The sequence below is a fragment of the Orbicella faveolata genome, unplaced genomic scaffold (assembly GCF_042242905.1).
Source record: "Orbicella faveolata isolate gen_17 unplaced genomic scaffold, um_ofav_v1 contig_24, whole genome shotgun sequence".
NCBI classification, from domain to species: Eukaryota; Metazoa; Cnidaria; class Anthozoa; order Scleractinia; family Merulinidae; genus Orbicella; species Orbicella faveolata.
The window spans coordinates 9,829,985-9,850,000 of NW_028301552.1; the positions used below are offsets into that span (position 1 = coordinate 9,829,985).

Consider the following 20,016-nt stretch of genomic DNA (forward strand, 5'->3'; position numbering starts at 1 on the left):
GCGTTATAACAATTTCACCCACTCTTCTCGATATTGCACAATAAGCCTGCCTAGCTTTGCCGCTATGAGGGAAATTTAAAAAAAAAAGGTAATTTGGGTTTTTCCTTGTTTTTCTTTGGTTTTTTCCTTGTTTTTCCATGCTTGTCGGTTCATTCTGCATATATTAAGTGAAACTCGCTCTGAATGACAACGAACATTTGTTTTCAGGAGGCAGTAAATAGCGATATCTCCTCGATTCAGATCCGATATATACCAGCTCATGATATTGCATTTAGTTTTATAAACCTGTAACCTTTAATACGTCTTTTAAACCTGTAACTTTGAATATGTATTTTATCAATTGAAAAAAGAAATAGAGACTTTTTTTATTGTGTGAATTGATGAAAAAGTGCAGCAATTTTCGCTAGTGTCTTAACTGCTCAAATCGGGCAGTTAAACTTTAATGTTTCTCATGCATTCTGTTGAACCAGAGGCAATAACCCTTTATACGATATTTCGCTAACGATAGGGTGGTGGCACTCCACAGTGCACACACAGTGGAGTTTTCAAAGCAAAATGAAACTTTTATTTCTAATTTATTAACAATTTGTTCTTGAGACTGGTAATAAGTCAATTTTATCGTCCCACTTTATTTGAGGCTACAGAATGTTTCCAGAACGTTATAGTGTTTTCAAGTTGTTACTTGGGAGCGGTTTGCTGAACTCTTGGGTGCACGATCACGTTCTCGTCTTGCAGGAGTTGTTCGCAGTTCAATCGTCGAGCGGCGACTCAGATTCGTCTCTTGAAATTCTTCATTTTTCCTTTACAAAACTGTAAAAAGAAAAGAAATTTTATTGATCGTTAAGAAGACGGATGAAATTCCACTTGATGTGCGTATGATCAATTAAAACTCGAGAATTTTCTAACGATGAAAGTGCTGTTTTTGGGGGGTGTTTTTGCAGATCCGTCTCGTGCGTTTTGAGCTTTTGAAATTCCTGTTAAAAGGACTGGGATGAATCTAAGGTGACGATAAAAATTGAAGTGATAAAGACGCTCTGAGATCGATTGACAAGTAACGCTGGAATTTCAAATTATCTAACAAAACTGTCATAGGAAAGCTGCAGAAGGAAAACCGAGGAATACGATAAATGGAATTACCTCAATAAATAAATTAAGAGTGGCGCTGTGGTTAAAATATACTGAAAGTGTTGCTCTTTGAAATATTCTTTGGTGGCTAGGAATAAGTATAAATTGAACGCCGTGCTCAGTACAAATTAGTTCCAATTTTCTACTAGCTCTTTTTCATAGTATCAAATAAAGATGGAATAACATTCTTCAGTTAAATTATGGAATTTACCGGACGTTTAACATCATCGTGAGGGCAAACAAACGTCCCATTGCCTTCTTTTATCGTGAGAAATGTGATACAAAAGACAAGAAGTCCAAACACCATTGTTTTGTGCATCTTGTGGAAATTCAGGAAGCAGCTGAGTGAGACAGTTTGGCGCCTAGCTAGTGTGAAAGCGCCTTTTAATCCCGTTCAAACGGCCAATAATGAGTAAGTCCATTATTTTCTTATCTCAAGAATATATTTAAAGTGACAAGCAATTCAATACCACTTAAATTGGGCGTAAAATGTTTTTAGAGAATGGATATATTGACAGTACGTCTGATAAGCACATTACGAGGCAGATGCCCTGTTGTTGTTGTTGTTTTTTTATAATAGAATATATAGATTTAGCCGAGCCTAAAAGCGGAACTCCTCAGTTATTTTTTCGGAATGCTGTTACTAATGAAAATAATCGAACATGTATGTGAGGTAAATTGCGAACTATTTAATAGTTTCAGCTGGAAATAGGATCACATCAGCAGATCGAGGTGTAAGATGGTGTGATTGTGAAATATAGAGCCATGACTTCAAGGATTTCTGGGAAGCCACTAAAAATCTTGATCACATAACAGAACTGTCTTCTGTGCTTTTTGGTGGCATTTCGTGTTCTTTCCTACCTTATTCAGAAAGACAAGACATTGTTATTAATCATTATATTCTTTCTTAGTTAACATGGGGACTCCCACACAAAAGAAGTTTAAACATTTTTTTGCTGTGGGGACTGATTGAAATGCAGTGGTTAAACTACTCAGTCCCTAAATCTCTACCAAATGAAATCTCGCAAAAATACCAAAATAGTATACATATGTGAAAAGTTGTAAAGTTTTGTTTTCTAACTTGTCCCCAAAGATACATTTAGCCATCTTCACTTTTGTCTGGAGTCTCCTCCTGCTGAAAGGGTTTGCAATAAGCAAAATCACTCTTGCATGAATGGTAATTATGATATTTTTTTTGCTGATCATGAATACTTGCATAGGCTTCTAATAATAATTTTATTATTCAATTTCAATGTAATTTGTTCTTCTTCTTGACTGAGATTGTGGACTACAGGAGCTGTTATTGGGTTCCATTAATTAATTTTGCTATGATTAAATTATAACAAGAATTATAAGCAAGCTAAGAGTAAGTTATATTATGTACATGTATTTTGTCTGCACTACACAACCAAATGCACTCAAAGGTTATGAGGCATAGGTACATTTGTCAGAAGAGCCCAGCATATCCAAGATATGTTTTGATTGACACATCAATTAAGATAACTTACAGCAAAATGGATAAACAATACATCAATATCCTACATGCACCAAACTGGACATAGGGGTTATGAGGCAATCATTTAAACAACAGATTGAAATAATTTATAAACAAGAGAACACTATTTGTACAACAGTAGGGAACAAATTAGCCTTATTGGACGTTGCAAATGGCAAGGCTGTCTGTCTCCATTTCGTGTTGGCAAAATATTAATTTATGCCATGTCCAATGCAGATTATCACAAAATTGATTTACAAACACGATAAATATCATTTTAACGCCTAAAAAGCAATTATTTAAATAAACCATGAGTAAATTATCTCTAAGAAAAACTGATTAATTTAACAGGCACCTTAAATAATTAGTTAATATATGTGTTTCTTAATAATGTAATACAGTGTATCTGTCACAATGTTGCAGCCATGATATTACAACACACAGGATGGGTTGCAGAACTCAACTTCTAAGTCAGTTTATTCAATGACCTTGGTACAGAAATTATAATCCCATCAAGTTGTCTGTAAATACAGAGAAACCAAACAAATCATTGCAATCTTAAGTAATAAATTATTGAACTCTTTTGCATGTATGTACGGTGTATGTTCCATTAACATTGGGGATCTCTCAGAAGCTGCATCCATCATAAATTAATTTGTTCCTGCATGCATTTGTTTATAGAACTTTTCACACTTTAATATCTCTGTCATACTTATAGTGATCTCTGTGTTCTACAACAATTAGTACACAAGAAAAATACACTCAGTAAGATATTGTTTACAATAAAAATCAATGCCTGTAAGCAATCATAAGGACTTTAAATTTATATTTCTTCAGAAATATCTCACCAGGCCATGGTTGCTTTGAAAATCTTTGATGTCTTAATACAGGCTGCCCATGTGTAAACTGTTCATATATTGAATGACAGGAACAGACATGTAATCATACTGTAGCTGCTACTTGAACACCACTGTTATTCAGATAAAAACACATCGATTATAATTTATTATAATCTTTACACACTAACAGATGACATTCCTTTCTTTGATATACAGTGTACTTCATTGTTAGTTGTTTACTGAGTGTTAGTGAATCAAATGCTAGGGGCTGGTACCCCCGGGGGGGCACAGCCATATATGGGCTATATAGGTATGTGCTGCTGTGAAGGGTATGGTTTTCAAGCAGTTTACTCTAGGATAGGGTATATAAATCAGAGCGTTTGGGTCTAGAATAGGATATCATTTTTCACAAAATTGACTAGTTGGTTGAAGATTTTATTTAGACTAAGGAAATCAGGAATTGCCACTCAAAAATATAAAAAAATCAAATCAGCAAGTTTAAATTTAGGCAAATCAGCCTCAACAGTGTCGATAGATGGGGGGATTTGGGGAGTTTACTCTAGTATAGGGTAGCAAAATTCAGCTGAACTAGCTCTGGTATAGGCTAAGGGTTCCAGGGTCCAAGCGGCACATCCCCACCCAGAAATTCCCAAAGTACCTCCCCTGGGCTGGTACCCCAACTTTCACAGTGGCAGGCTCTGCCCTGAGATGCAAAGAAAACTTAATAACTGAAATGAACTTGGCGACTTGCTTTTGAGATCAAATACAATTTGCTTTAAACAAGAAACTGGAACATTGCAAGTTACAACAATGTGCCCAGTCCCAATCAAAGGGCCATCCAGGCTGTTTGGTTGTACATATAACTGTACAACTGCATATGAGTTCAGCTTCCAAAAGAAAATCAGAGTTTGTCAGGATAAATACTGATGTTCTTGCTTACTACATGTAAATCTGAATGTGCAGTACCAGAAGATATTCACACCCAACACCCATTCATGGCCAGTCTTCAAAAATTCCAAATTAAAGTATCAGGAAGATAGAGCTCTAATAGAGAAAAAAACCTCCATGTGGGGTATGAATCTTTTCTTGAAGAAAACAATGTCTGAGAAATCATTAATTACAAAATAATGTTTAAGAAATATCTTACCTGGTAATTCCAACTTTCAGAATATTTTGTAATCTAGACTGTCTGGCCACTTCATATATTTGACAAGTTGACACTGGGCATGTTTGTCAATTTGTGGGCTTCAACATCACAATAGCAGCATTGGTCAACTAAAAACAGCATAATTTGGTTAATTAATATACACTGTACATTATTACGTTGAAATATTGGTGTAGATCGTTGCACACCAACAGATACAGAACCATCACAGATATGATATGATATTCTTAACCTCTCTGAAATTTCAGATTATTCAAGATTAACATGCACATACATCATTAAGGACAACCCTAAAAAACTGAATCCGGAAACCAGAATCCGGAACTGGAAACTAGAATCCTGAATCCAGATATTATGAATGATGATAGAAATAATTCACTTCAGCAATGTCTAATAAATAAATATGGGGAAAAACTATTTTGCTGTTATTTACTTTCTTGGCTTTACTTCAGCTACAAACTGTAATTGCTAAAACATTTTTGACTAGTTCTGAACAACCCTTAGCTATACATCTGGCCCAATTGTTCAAAAGCTGGATAAAGCTATCCATTGGGTAATCACTTTCCAGTCAGGGTTTGTGATTTTTCAGGTGGATAGTTACTCATAGCCTGCGAGCAGGCTCTACTCTCTGTCTCTAGTACCTGAGCAGGCTAAATAAGTGTCTAGTGTTTTTCTGCATGGGCATGTCAGCGAGTGCCTTCATGCAGCTTTACCGCTCATGTCCCTGGCCCAAACACAACAGCCTGCTCAAAGGCTTAGTTACACATCTTTTGTTCAACCTGGCTCTGGTGAGAGTGCAGTTCTTGTCTAGATCAAATTGCTATGAGAAGACTGGTGAGTGGCACAATAACAACAAGCTATTGTGGTGAGTTTCTGGCAGTCTTTAAGCATCTTTTAACAACATGTGGTCCGATCTGTTAGCAAGTGAGAAGCAGACGGAGGTAATTAAAGTGTGCAACATTTCTATGAATTGTTTTAATATGATGGCTGCCAAGAATATGAAATGCTGATTTGTCACAGTATCGGTGTGGAAATAGTGTTGATCCGGAACTAGTTTGGTATCTGTTGGACAAATCAAATATTATATTAAGATGAGCCAGGTTAGCCTTTGAACTTCGAAAGTGGGGGGCGTGACCGTCAATGTACAGGGGGCTGCCACTGACAGACATCCTGTTCTCTATGACATTTTCTATCTTGTTCAGTATCTACTAGACATAAAGGGTAAATTTATACCTCTGGTAAATTGCAGATCACTTATTAAACAAAATGGCAAGAAGATCTTTTAAATCTTATAACCGCGCTTTTAAAATTTAACTGTTTTGTTAATACTACAGTCACAATGCAGTGCACATTCCAAAGCAGTCCTTGATGATTCACTGATTACTGTAAACACATCACTTGATCAACACAAACTGTGTCATATCTTATAGCACCATCAGTCTTAGCCTTTGCGAAATCTATGATGATGTAATTGTCGTAATCTGGAAGTTCGCTCGGAACATGCCCATGAATGATACAAAATGCTTTTGATAATGCTTTTAATAAACAGCTTTCTTCCTGAAATGTCAAAATTTAATTTGCTTGCGCTTTGAAGTGGTCACGCAAGTCACACAATCAGGGGGGTTTACGTTATCCACGGCTAATTTTAGAACGGTTGTGTTTTTTCTCTTAGCACTGACTTAAACATTGCAAGTTCTGGCAAGCTCTTGTTTACCTCGGCAAATACTTAATTTTTCTTCAAATCTCTTAACTCACTGTGATGAAACAGCCAAAGAATTCACTTCATTTGCCGAAACCCACAAGAGATACTCACAAAATTGCACATAAATTAATGACCATCGCTTCTGGCAAAATAAACTTGCAAAGTAAACATGATCTTACAGTGCATTTGTCATGTACCGAAAATGACAGATGCAACGTCAGCGCATTCCATGGCTGACGTAATACCCTTTTTTAGCGTTGTTAGCGTATTTATTATTTCCCTTTGAATCCAACGCTTCGATAAAACCAGAAGAAATATATATATTATACACAAATAAAGAAAACAATATCCGTAACATTGTCCTTGTATTAACGTTTCAACAGCTTATGGCGAATAAACATCACAGGTTGCGTGATTCAAAATTTGGCTGAGAGGAAGTTTGGGTCTGGTCACTGACCACAAAAAAAAAAAGAAAAAAAAAAAAAAAAAAAAAAAAAACACTGGTAGAACATGAACTGCACTCGGCCCATGGCCGTGCAGTTAATTGCCAGCAAGCTTATTTTAGACGCTCTCAGGGTGCTTGGAATTGAATTATGACGCACTTTACTAAGATTCTCATAATTATAGCCCTCACTAGAAATAACGGTTGCACGAGTTTCAACAGATGGGGAATTTTTGTGTCAGTTTGAGGTCCTTTTTACTTGGCCGCTTACTTTGTACAGGCAAAAACCTAAGCAAAACAATTTTCGAGTATTTGAAGAACTTGTTTTCTTCGATTTGTGGATTCTGGTTTGCGGTTACTGGATTCCAGTTTTTCGTTCTGGATTCCAGCTTCCAGTTTCTGGGTTTTAGGGTTGCCCCACCTTTAACAGAGTGTTTGCTTTACATTCAGTTTACACATGGCTGTTATCCAGCATAGGCAGACTTATAAGTTTGCCTTCAAAAATAAACTGCAACAACTATTGCATCTTTCAACACCTATTCTTGTGATGAAATGGCACAAAATCCAAGTACAAGAAGTCAAAAGCATAAAACAAACTTACCCGGTATTATGCTTACAGTTCCTCTTACTGTCTGCATATGCCTTCCATAAACTGGTACTGCCTGGACATTGTACTCACTATTTTTGTGATCACACCTTAAAACATCACTGTTATATAATTTGTCCTGAAAAAGCAATGCATGAAATGTTATGCCTTTGGCACTCACCAAATACCTTTACATGATGTACAAAGTACACCACATCAACATTCACAATTCTCTTTACTTTCACTGTAACTTTTTTTGTGTCATTTTCCCTAACTTGAAGACAGAACTTCCACATTAGGTGATAATTTGCCTCTGAAATCTCTATGAATTCACAGGGAGTGATAACAATTAAATCGTGACTAATTTTAGCAAAGGAGGCATTCAAATGTCAGATTTTAATGTTAAGTTTATAACTTTACATTACTCTTCGTATATATATATATATATATATATATATATATATATATATATATATATATATATATATATAACCTCCCAATAATTGCACCTGTAGACAGAAGGTGTGCTGGGGGAAGAGATGTTCTAAACTTTCTGAACTTTTCCCCCTTACCTGTAATAGGATGACTATTATGAACTACGATTCGCAACCAACACCAACATCAGGTTATGTATACACATGTATATTTTGTTGTCTCCTGTAATCATAAAAAAATAAAAATTTAAACCCTCCATAAAGTTCATACCCAATAACACTGCCACATGTAGCGCTGTTACTGGGAATTAATTTAAGTGAAACTGTTGAAACAGCTCTGTCAAAATTGTTTCTAGCAGTTAAGGCAGGATAACAGAATATACACGTAGTACACAGCAAAGGCCAGAGATACACAAATGTTGGTTATTAGTTAGGATTTTGTGAGCTTCTGTGCTAGGTATGATGGAAAATAATGGACTATCAAAAATGAAGGTTCCTAAGACATTTTGACAGCAATGAGAGGAATGAATATATAAATTTACAAAAGAAAGAGAAGTTCTTGCCCTGTTCAGTTCTCTGTCATAAAAATATCATTTACATACATTTATTACATATGGTTTGTGTTTAAAGCTGACACAATGCACCTTCTGATTGGCTAATTCTAGTGCATTATTTACATTTACATGGTATACGTCGGTAAAATCATAAAACATCACATGTGACTAAAATAAAAAATAAAAACTAAAAAGAAATGCCTACATGTAATTCATAATAATTTAAAAATACTTAACACTAAAACAGATCTAATTCTTAACTTTATTCAAAATTTTGCCCATGGGTCAATTATGAGCATGCTAAAAGGTCCTAACACAAAGTAAAAGGAAATTAAGAAAACTATTGCTTTTTTCCTGAAAATTGTAGCGACTGAAAACAATGATTGAACACTCTGAGAGTGCATTCTATCACCCTAACAAGATAAAATTTAAGGAGAATAGAGAATTCACAAAGTTATATTACAAAGGAATAGGTACTGGACAGGACAAAGGAAACAGCCAGGAAGAAACTGAAACTTTCTTTGACGAGCAAAAAAAGTATGCATGCACAACAAAGAAAACAGTGAGTGACATTCAGTTAATGAGTTACAATGTAGTTAATAACAAAATTAGTGTGAAGAAAAGAGCAGAGAGAGAGTGTGTGTGTGTGTATGGAGAGAGGAGAGCGCTCTCACCAACTAAATTGTGTGTGTGTGTGTGTGTGTGTGTGTGTGTGTGTGTGTGTGTGTGTGTGTGTGTGTGTGTGTGTGTGTGTGTGTTTGTATGTATGTATGTATGTAAAACTTATTTCTATTACCAAGAAATGGTCAGGGCAAGAACTTCTACTCCCTAAATTTTTTCTAAGTATGTAAATGTCATTTGCACTGATCAGTTTACCGAGTAAAGCTCTTCGCATTTTTTTTTTTCCATTAGTACAATCTCACTTTTGAGGAACATTTCCATATTAAGTGTAAATACTGCATATTTGGGGAATAACCCATCTACCCCCAACCAAAAGCAGTGGCACTAATAAAATGAAATAGTAAATCAAAATGAAAGTAGAGCTTTATTTGCACACAGGATTTACATGCACAATCGTCTACTCGACATTTGGACTATATAAGCATTTCACCAAACCGAACTAATTGGACAGATAACAAAATAAAACGAGGAAATCTACATTATAAACACAATAATTATGCATATCACTTCATCTGAGTATCAAAAGCAAATCCTTCTCATTGAAAGGTAACCGAATGAAAGAGAGGATAAAGAAAATTCGTTTAACCTTGCAGTGTTAAAAGTTTAATAATTATTCACGCTTAAATCTGAATATTACAGTGTGCATTTTTGCCGACGGCTTAATTTAGCTTTGCAGTCATTTTATCGGCGGTAGCTTTGCCAGTCTTCAGCCAAATTAACCTGGGAATTCACCCGAGCATTTCGCCAAACCGAATAAACTGAACTAACAAAACGAGGAAATCTCCATACTTTGTAATCACAATATGCAAATCTTCAGATAGGAACGTTGAAAGTAAATTTAGCAAATCCTGTTTGTATACCTTTCTTGGTTTTCAACAACAGAAGAAGAAATTTTAGCAGTCTACGAGGCGGCTGTGCCAACTAACACAGAGAAAACTTCAAAACTCGCCCGGCCGTGTTTACAAATACGGTTTTGGTTAAGCTTATTTTTAGACGTGAGGTTATAAGCTTAGGTTGACGACGAAAATCGACAGAAAGCTTAATTTGTTTACAACTTACAACAACCTCCACAAAGCGATTCACTTGCTATTGTTTAGAGATGAGAGAAATTAAAACGATGCAATTTATAAATTGTCTCACAGCATGGCTTCAAATAAGGAAGACTTTCAAAGGATTCCAATTGAAAATAAGCTTATATCGCTGAGGCAACTTGTTAATTTTCATAGCAAACGCAACAACAAAAGTCACTTACCGCAAGTTGGCAACATCAGTTCGGCCAGTGTAAATCTTCCAGGCAGAAACTTGCAGCAAAAGTTGTGAAGACTGAACTGAACTAATCTTTTCGACAGATCAACGAATCAACCACTTTTTCGCGCAGTGTTTACTGTTTTGTAACACTCGGCATGTTTGATTTCTCTTGTTCATCACCTGACCAAATCATGTGACTTTTCTTGCACGGCTGCAAGCGTCACAACGCGCGAATTTTGAAAAACTTGGCACTGCGGTCTTCTGAGTACTTTCACATCCTATCTATGGCCCTCGTTAGCTTTGGTTAACGGCATTGTTCGGTATTATTTCACTTCCTTTCTCTAGCCCTTGACTCGCTATAATTCACGCCATTGTTCAGTACTGTTTCGCATCCTTCCCCAGCGCTGGCTCGCTCTTTTTCGCGATCTTCTTCGCTACTTCTTTGCCAGTTAATTCTTGCTTTCTTTTTAATTCCTTCAGTGCAACCCTATCTTAAAAACATTAGATCAACCTCCGCTATCGTTTGTCGACATAACAAATAGAAATGCGTTTTCTTTTCTTTAAAAATACCGCCAAGAAAAATGGCATTCTTCTGCTAGAGACCGAGGGTGCATGTCTCTGTCGACCTATTAATTGGAGTATGGCCGCCATGTTGGGCAACTCCGCCATCGCCGTCGTCGTCGTCGTCGTCGTGCGTACGCGCCCACGAGCAATACCGCTAGCCATGAAAACCATGAGAAAATTCATTCATGGATTTCTTTTCTTTCCCATATGAGTATGGGGCTCTGCTTGGCGGCCCTTCGGGCCGCCGGAGCTCCGCTATAAGAGACATTTCTTCGTAGCTTCCGTATCTTTTTTCGTTTTCCACCATTTTCGTTTTCCAGGATTCTTTTGGCAAAGTACTCAGAATAGGACCTTTATTTGGTGTAAGCGGAAGAACGCACGCACTTGGGTTGAGAATATTCTTTTCAGTGGACGAAAAACTTGCGCATTAAATACTTTGGCGCTAAACCAATCGTTTCATTCTTTTATTCGGTACCAAAGTCACTGGATTAGTATTATTAGCTTTGACTATTTTTTGCTAAAATAAGTTTTATTTTGAGACAAATTACAAATATGGCGGCTGATCTTCTCGAGTCGTTGGTTTTCCGGTTGCGTTTTAAGGACATCTAAATATGACGAAAATTGAATCATTGGAAAATGTTTCCGTTTTCAATTCTCATGGACTATAACAAGCAAGCTGTTGCACCACTCTTTGTTCATAAAAATGAGTTAATAACTCTTGACGGTTATCACTTGCAAATCAAGCGAAAAATGTTGTACACTCACGGCAAAAATATGAGGATTTTGCAGTTGAGTTGACTTTGAAATAATATGAACGCGCAATAATTTTTAGGGATACGAAAGTGAGACTGAAAACGTCCGTGATTAGAATCGCAATCGCTTTCCCAAGTTGACTCAAAGTCCATTATTTCACTTGCTTACTTTCCTAGCCTGTAAAATGACGTGAATTGTACTTTTTACACGTCCTACAAGCACTGTGTTTCATTCTTTTAAAGGAAACCAGCAATAATTTGTTAGAAGGGCAGACGAAAGACTTTTTACGAAATCGGTGTTCTAGTGGTCGGACGTGTTTTTCGTTGCTCCTCAAAATGCCGGAGTAGCAAGTGAATACCTTCCTGTAGCTAACCATTGAAATGCCTGCAGATCATAGTGAAAAACCTGATGGGTCGAAGAGAGAATGAAGGAGGAAACCCCGGAGAAGAAGCAGCTCCAAAACGGAGGAAGAAACGAGCGACTCTGACAAGGTTTGTGGCCATATACGCAACATTAAAATTGAAGCCCAGTCAAGGCGGAGAAACATTAGCTCTTTGAAGTGCGAGAATTTATTACCGAGTTTAACTTTATCTCTAGTAATTTTACTGCAGCTGAGTTTTTTTTTTCCTTTTCTGGTACCAGAATTTAAATTTCGTACTATGCATTTTGACAATTTCAGCCACTTTCCTTGATATTGCAAAATAATACTTACAATGCGGCCCTAAAATCATGCACGCGAAAGAAACGGCGCAAAAAGAACACACAAGCCGCCGCAAAGAGGTAAAAATGTCCTGTTTTTTCCGGTTTACCTGCAAAGAACATTAGAAACGCAAGAAATTGAAAGTCTAACCGCAAGAAGCCGCGAGAACTTATGAATTTTACCGCAAGCCGCAAGAGGGCGCAAGAAGTTGCTACAAGATGTGTTGGTGGTTGAACTGCTCAGCGCTTGCTCGCAATGTTATGCATAAGAGTCACTGCAAGGGGAAGAGATGTAATATTCTTTTTACTTTTGGAACAGCTGAGACCAGATCTTGATTTGTGTTTGCTGATACTGTGAAAATAATATCGAACGCACCCGCTAATATTACGTACTCGTGTACGAACCTACCTACGACCCGGAATAAAAGTCCTTCGCTCACGTTAACTTCATCGTCTGCTGTACTGAATAGACTAGCTTTGCCTATGTGAGGGTAATTAAAAAAGTAATTTTCGTTTTTCCTTCCCTAGGACGTTTAATTAACTGCCGTAGAAAGTCAAAGCAAGCCAACATGGTTATCGGTTAATTCTGCATAAATTAAGTGAAACACGTAAAAATGACAACGAACATTTGTTTTCAGAAGGCAGTAAATATCGATATCGCCCAGAATCAGATCCGATATATTCCAGCGTATATTACACCTATACGTAACTTTCAACATGTACTTTATTAATTAAAATAAAGACACTGTATTTTATCGTATAGATTGGGTAAAAAGTGCAGCCATTTCCGTTACTGTTTTATCTGCCGATATTCACCAGAAAACCTTTACTTTTTCTCACGTCTTTACTTGAACGAGACACAAAAAGCCATACATCATATTTAGCTAACGATGGGGGAGGGGGGGGGGGGGGGGACGATAATCAAACATGTTAATATTACTTTCTTTTTTATGTCCTCATGCAGCCCTTGTTCTTTGGCAAGTAAGTGCTCGCGAGACCGAACACGCTGTCAACACGCCAAGGAGCGGAAAAAACCTGACAGTGCACACAACAGTGAAGTTTTAAAAACAAACTGAAACTTTAATTTTTAGTTCATTGACAATCTCTTTTAAAATTTAGTACCAAGTCAGCTTTTTACCACTTTACTTGAGGCTACAGAATGTTGCAACGTTACAGAGTGTTTTCAAGTTGTTATTTTGGCGGTTAATTTTGCTGAACTCTTTGGTTCAAGTTTTCGTCTTGCAGGAGTTGTTCGCAGTTCAGTCGTCGAACAGCGCGGCAGATTCCTCTCTTAAAACTCTTTACTTTGTTACAGTGCTGTAAAAAGGAAAGGAATTAATTGTTAAAAAGGCAGATGAAACTATACTACTGGCGCGCTGTGATGAACAGAGACCCAACACGGACTCGTCTCTTGAACGCCCGGTTATATTGCTGCAAAAAGACAACCGAGGAATAAGACAAATGGGACTCAAACAAAGGCGCAATGTGATAAATTAAAACTCAAGAATTACATAATGGTTAAAATATACTAAAAGTGTTGCTTTGTGCTATGTTATTTGGTTGCTAGGTTCTCGGCTAGGACCGTCTAAATTGAGCGCTTTGCTCAATAAACGGTTCTGATCAACTTTTCCCACTAACTGCAAATAAAGATGGAAAAGTATTCGAAAGTTAAATAATCATCATTGGAATTTACCGGAATTCTACTATACGGAGGACAATGCACCGCCCCAGTGCCTTCTTTCATCGCGAGAAATACGATGCAAAAGAGGAGAAGTCCAAACACCAGTGATTTGTGCATGTTGCGGAACTTCAGGAAGCTGAACCAGTTCGTTTTGGCGCTTAACGAGCGTGCGAGCGCCTTTTAATCCCGTTGTAACGGACACTAATCACTAATCCCACTCTTTCTTTTATCTTAAGAACATCTTTTATTTGACAACTCATTTAATACGCACACAACTTATTGCCGAAAGGAAGTCGTATGAAAAAGATTATATTGCGCGTAATATTTATTCAGAGAATTGATGTATTAACAGTATGTCTGATAAGCAGCTGCCTTGTTTTTTTATAATAGATAAGGGACATTTCTTCGTAGCTTCTTTTTTTTTTTATTTTCCCAATTTTTGTTTCCAGGATTCCTTTGGTAAAGTACTCAGAATAGCACATTTGTTGTAAGCGGAAGAACGCCCCCACTTGGGTTGAGAATATTATTCTCAATGGACGAAAAACTCGTGCATCAGTTAATTACTTTGATGGCGCTAAACCGTCTGTTTCATTCTTTTGTTCGGTACCAGTATGTCACTAGATTATTTTTGTAAGATATGACTTTTTTTTTTTTTTTTTGGCCAAAATGAGTTTTACTTGGAACAAGTTACAATTATGCCACCGAATCTTCACGAACTCCTCGTTTTGTGGTCGCTTCTTAAGGACATCTAAATCTGATGACAACTGAATCATGGGAGAATATTTCGGTTTGCAACATTTATGGACTGTAACAAGCGAGTTGTTGCATCACTCGTTGATTATAGAAACGAGTTGATAATTCTTGACAGTTAGATACCATTATCTGCATGATGCGAACGCGCAATAATTGTCAGTAATACGAGAGCGAGACTGAAAAATCCCCTAATTTGTCACTGGGATTGGAATCGGTTTCCGAAATTGACTCAAAATCGATTATTTGACCTGGTTATTTTCTTACTTATCTTTTTTCTAATTCTTGATCGCTTTCTTACAAAGTAACTTCATGCAGTCATCGGCACTTCAGTGAAACACGGCCAACAGATGGAGATCGAAATTCCTCATTCGTCTAAGCCATAACATTGTTTCAGTCACGTTGTTTATAAATTCCATTCGTTTCAAAGATAGCTTTTCTCATAATTTTCTTTTGGAAGTCATCTAACACAGTAATTGCACTGATGTTTTTGAGACGTCGATTCAGGTAAGACCAGCTTGAGGATGAATTGACGCCTTTAGACACTGTAGTATTTCAAATGAACATGTTAACCGAGTTTTTAATAAAACCTTTATTACATGTGTCTCTTTTTCATGACGTGTCTCGCGTGGGAAGGTGTACATGAAATGAATCTCCATCGTCGTCTTGTTAAAAAAATAAAAAAAATTCGTCTGTATAGCGGTGAAAGGTTCGCGACTAAGTCATAAAAAAAAATATGTTAGTATTTTTACTAATTTGACAGAAATAAAAGAAGTCGAGAATGTCAGTTTGAATCATTTAGCGCTTCCAATGCCTGATATGATATCTTCCGAAATCAATATACAACAAAAACAGACTTACTGTTTATGTGCAATGAGACGTTGTGGTAGCAAGATGGACCTCAGATCGTTCGAGTGGTCAGGGTTCTATCATCACTGGCTGGGCTCTTTCCCTTCGCCCGAAAAATCTGTAACTTTCGAACGGGGGTAGATTGGAAAAAGAAAAAATCCGGGTGCAAAATCAACTCAAACGGAAATTCCCAGGTAATAAATTTGGGTATACCTCACAAAGTTGTCTCTCTCTTACGTCCTAATGTTTTACTCGTGTCTAAATAAAGTTAAATAAATGAATAAATAAATTCACCTTCACCTGTCCCCTGGCGCCAAGTTGGCGCATAGGGCCTCAAATAAATACATGAATAAAATTTTTTCCATTCACCTCTGGAAATTTCCGAAATTTCAACTGGAATTCTCCGTCAAATTAAAAGCGCCTCTTGGGTAAAACATTTTATAGTGTCGTGACTAATTGCAGACGCGAGGAATGTGCAAGTGGCCTATCACATGAGGTATATTGTCTCAGTAGTTATGTAAGCAAGCTATAATGTATGTGCGGGCTGTGTGCATGTGAAACCAACATTTAGCAGCCAATCAAGTGCACGGGTTATTTCATTTAACCGCGACTCTGCACACCTCATTCTCCCGGTGCCTCAAAAATTGGGTACCATCGAATTTAAGACAATTTAATAGTGCGGGGTAACACTGCCATGGAATAACCTCCCATAAAAGGGCGAGGGGCTTAGACGGAGACAAATGAAACCGAAATTTCATGGGTTGGTTTCTAAAAATAAAGTGAGATTTGCTGAATTACCGAAATGTGAACCATTCAACCGAAAATTCCGTAAATTTTGAGGGGGAAATCAAATGAACAGGAAGTGAAAAAAATTTCGAAAAATTGGGGTAGGCCTCGCGAGGTTGTCCTTGGAAGGCTCTTGGATAAACAGTGCCACAAAATCGGGTTCCGGCGAACATAACCTGTGCGCACAAGGGAAATTTCTTGGCGCACCTATGTGCTTTCAAGTTTCAGATATTTTTTTCTTAAAACTATTCAGTCAAAGATTTCTAAATAAATATATAGCAATCAAATATTGACATCTTTGGCGTCACATGATATTAACGTTATCAAAATCTCTCACTTCGACTGCGTACGTTGCTTATGCCAATGAAAAGCAGCTTTTGCAGCCCTATGGGCGAATCTTTGTTTGCACGTTTGGCCTCATTAACATTTGCTTATCACCATCTGATGACGCTAATGAAAGAAAAACTCTGAATATTGAAAGGGCATAACACTTTCAGTTACCTCTGAAAATTTGAGCCCAATACACGGAATGGTTTCGAAGAAATTCTCTTCTAAAAACTCGAAATTTTACAGAGAAATGTATGGCTCATTAACTTTTGTGCCACACAGCAACTTGGCAGCTTTTGATGGCTGATATTTCCCTCAATTTTGCTTGTAAAGAGCTGAAAATTGCACAAATTGCTCAACTTAATTAAGAGGTAAATCGCTAAAAGACATGCTTGTAAGAGCAAAACTATAATCTGAAGGCTTTTGATAATGCGACGCAACCACAAAAACCACATTGGGAGTCCGTGCAGGCCTGTCTCTCTTTTTTCCTATTCGCCTATTCTCAGCCCCTCAAGAATATTGACGCTGAAGTTTGCGATATTTCAAGAAACCCAAAGCTGGGATTTTGAAAAGAATATAATTCTGCGTCTAAAATTTGTAAACACAATACAATTATGGTTTTAACTAAACCGTATAAACTTCTTCCTAAGTGTCCTAAGTGTCCTAAGTGTTTTTTAGGCTGCTTCTCAGATGGTGTCTTCTGCTTTTTCATAATATAGCAGCATCTAGTTAGAAAGTTGCATGCAAAATGTTATAGAAGTGGTTTTTTAGACTTTGCTTCTCAAATGCTTCATTATGCCTTTTCATAACACAGCAGCATCCAGTTATAAAGTTTGCAAAAAAAAAAACAAAACAAAAAAAACATGTTATAGTGTTTTTTAAAGACTTTGCTTCTCAGGTGGTTATGCTTTTTCATAACAAAACAGCATCTAGATATAAAATAAATGCATACAAAATGTTATAATGTTTTTTTAAGTTTTGCTTCTCATATGGTTCCTTAATAACATAGGGTCTTGGCAATGTAAATTCTTCCATAGTTTGATGAAAATAAACATACACGAACAAGTAAGAATATAAGTTTTATTATTTATAAATAAAGTATTATTTGAAATGAAATGAAGATGTCATAACTGCAGATGTTTACTTTTTGTTGGGGTAACATGCATATTGTCCTGGTAATTTTCTTTTTTTTGGGTGGTTTTGTTAGGAATCCAAAGGAATTAAAAAGTGTGTTACACTCGACAGTTTGAACACGGTTTGGGGGATATACAAGCTTTGGTATGTCATGGGTCCTCAGTACTTCACGTTGGCGTCAGTATTCAATCGCCAGTACGTTTCATACTTTACATGAGTCTCGTGTTCCAGTCGAACAGGAGACATGAATTGAAGCTTGAATTAACGACATGATTGTCGTTTAGAATACCTTAAAACCTCACGAATGCCTCAGTATTCAAACATGAACACGTTTCATACTTCGCACGAGTCTCGTGTCCCAGTCGAACACCACAGAACACTTGAAGTGCGTCGTTTAGAATACCTTAAAACCTCACGTATGCCTCAGTATTCAAACATGAACACGTTTCATACTTCACATGAGTCTCGTGTTCCAGTCGCACGTTTAGGAACATTAGCGTGTTATCTGACTGAACAACGCGGTAGCGTATATTACCTGCATAAAACCCGTTCTTGACGACGCAAGACATCTTTGGCTGTGAAAAATGTGACATAACTTTCGTGTTCATGCGTGCGATTCTCAAAAATTAGAGCATACTTGACGTATTCATTAGTATTCGAAAACGTTCACGTCAGAAGTGGCGTCGTGCATCGCGTGTTCCAGTCGCAAACTCTCGAACAAATGAGAGTATTCGAAAATGTTCGAGTCATAAATGATCGCTATATCTTCGAAGAACATCTAATGCAACATTAATCTACCAAAACGTGGCCCGTATGATTTATCGAACGCTTCGAGTCATTCACGAGTATTAAATTTGAATACGAAAAAACAGGCCGGATTCCTATAGAATATTCCAGGTGTATTTCGAGTCAGCCGTAATCGAATACGTCAGAACATTGCGGCATACGCAGCGTGCGCCGATCCGTATTCGAGCGAATCCGGGCCCGAATATTTGGCTTTTCGCGCAGTGCTATGTCCTCATGCAGCCCTTGTTCTTTGGCAAATAAGTGCTTGCGAGACCGAACACGTTGTCAACACGCCAAGGAGCGGAAAAAAACCCGACAGTGCACACAGCAGTAAAGTTCTCAAAACAAATGATTGAAACTTTAATTTTTAATTTATTGACAATCTGTTTTAAAGAACTAGTACTCAGTTAATATTTTCCCTCTTTATTTGAGGCTACAACATGTTTCAGAACGTTACAGAGTGTTCTCAAGTTGTTATTTGGGAGCGGTTTGGTGAACTCATCGGTTCAAGTCTTCGTCTTGCAGGAGTTGTTCGCAGTTCAATCGTCGAGCAGCGACACAAACTCGTCTCTTGAACGACCGGTTACAAACCTGCCAAAAGACAACCGAGGAATAAGACAAATGGAACCCAAACAAAGGGGCAATGTGATAAATTAAAACTCAAGAATTACACAATGGTTAAAGTATACTAAAAGTGTTGCTTTTTGCTATGTTATTTGGTTGTTAGGAATAAGTTTTCCTCAGCTGGGACCGTGTTAATTGAGCGCCGTGCTCATTAAACGGTTCTGACCAACTTTTCCCACTAGCTACAAATAAAGATGGAAAAGTATTCGTCAGTTAAATGATCGTCATTGTAATTTACCGGCATATGACTTTTCGGTGGGCAATGCACCGCCCCAGTGCCTTCTTTCATGGCGAGAAATGCGATGCAACAGAGGAGAAGTGTGAACATCAATGTTTTGCGCATGTTGCGGAACTTCAGGAAGCTGAACCAGTTCGTTTTGGCGCTTAACGAGCGTGCGAGCACCTTTTAATGCTGTTCTAACGGACAGTAATCGCTAAGCCCATTCTTTTTTTTATCTTAAGAACATCTTTTATCTGACAACTCATTTAATATGCACATAACTTATTGCCAAAAGGAAGTCTTATGAAAAGGGTTCCACTTAAATTGCGCGTAAAAGTTATTCAGAGTATTGATGTATTGACAGTGTGTTTGATAAGCAGCTGCGTTGTTTTTTTATGAAATAGATAAGGAACATTTCTTCGTAGCTTCTTTTTTGTTTTATTTTCCAATTTTTGTTCCCAGGATTCCTTTGGTAAAGTACTCAGAATAGGACAATTGGTGTAAGCGGAAGAACGCAGCCACTTGGGTTGAGAATATTTAGCTATATTTTCAGTGGACGAAAAACTCGTGCA

General features: G+C 37.3%; 2 long non-coding RNA genes across 2 annotated transcripts in view; both read right to left on the reverse strand.

Annotated features, from left to right (window-relative positions):
- Positions 1-13,341: 13,341 nt before the first annotated feature.
- On the reverse strand, positions 13,342-15,233 carry LOC149110318 (uncharacterized). Its single transcript, XR_016207884.1, has 2 exons — positions 13,981-15,233; positions 13,342-13,604 (listed from the first exon to the last, which is right to left on the reverse strand). It is a non-coding gene; the product is annotated as an uncharacterized LOC149110318 (long non-coding RNA).
- A 3,716-nt stretch (positions 15,234-18,949) lies between these two features.
- LOC149110319 (uncharacterized) overlaps positions 18,950-20,016 on the reverse strand; it is a 2,546-nt gene continuing 1,479 nt past the window's right edge. Inside the window, exons 1-2 of the long non-coding RNA XR_016207883.1 lie at positions 19,463-20,016; positions 18,950-19,191 (exon numbers count right to left, since the gene is read on the reverse strand). The exon at positions 19,463-20,016 is cut by the window's right edge and continues 1,479 nt beyond it. This is a non-coding gene — a long non-coding RNA (uncharacterized LOC149110319). The remainder of the gene's footprint in view (positions 19,192-19,462) is intronic.